Source organism: Dromiciops gliroides, chromosome 3, assembly GCF_019393635.1.
Source record: "Dromiciops gliroides isolate mDroGli1 chromosome 3, mDroGli1.pri, whole genome shotgun sequence".
NCBI classification, from domain to species: Eukaryota; Metazoa; Chordata; class Mammalia; order Microbiotheria; family Microbiotheriidae; genus Dromiciops; species Dromiciops gliroides.
Genome location: NC_057863.1, coordinates 289,955,302 through 289,956,038, shown reverse-complemented (window position 1 = coordinate 289,956,038; position 737 = coordinate 289,955,302).

Below are 737 nucleotides of genomic sequence, written 5' to 3'. Positions count from 1 at the left end.
GGGATATCACTTAATCTTAGGATCTATAACTTTACAAAGAAAAGTGCTCTGGCAAATCTATTCATGGCTCTTGTGGGATTTGGGGAAGTGTGCATGCATGTATGCATGCATATGTTCATGCATGCTTGTGTGTGTGTGAGTACGTGTTGGTTGCTTTCAGGGGAACAAAAATGAGAAATAGAACCTGTTATATTCTTTAATAAAAGCACAATATCTCCAAAACAATGTGGTACATGGAAAGTGTGTGGGATCTGGAGTTAAGGGGCCTGGATCTGAATCCTAAGAGCCACTGTGTGTAAACTCTGTTACCTATGTGACCTTAGGCAAATCTTTGAACCTCTCCAGGCCTCAGTTAAGTCATCTGTGAAATAAGAGCAATGACTTCTGGGACTATTTCAGCTCTAAATCTGCCTATCAAAATCAAGTTGAAGTTTCAGGTTGTCACAATTTCTTTCTTTTATTTTTTGTATTTTATTTATTATTATTATTGTTATTGTTATTATTATTATTATTATTATCATTATTATTATTATTGGCAGGGCAATAAGGGTTAAGTGACTTGCCCAGGATCACAAAGCTAGTATGTGTCAAGATTTGACCAGATTTGAACTTGGGTCCTCCTGAATCCAGGGCCGGTGCTTTATCCAATGTGCCACCTAGCTGCGCCACCCCACCCCCAACCACCACCACAGCTTCTTTCACTATTTGATAATCTTATTTTTCAGAGACTTGGTAGA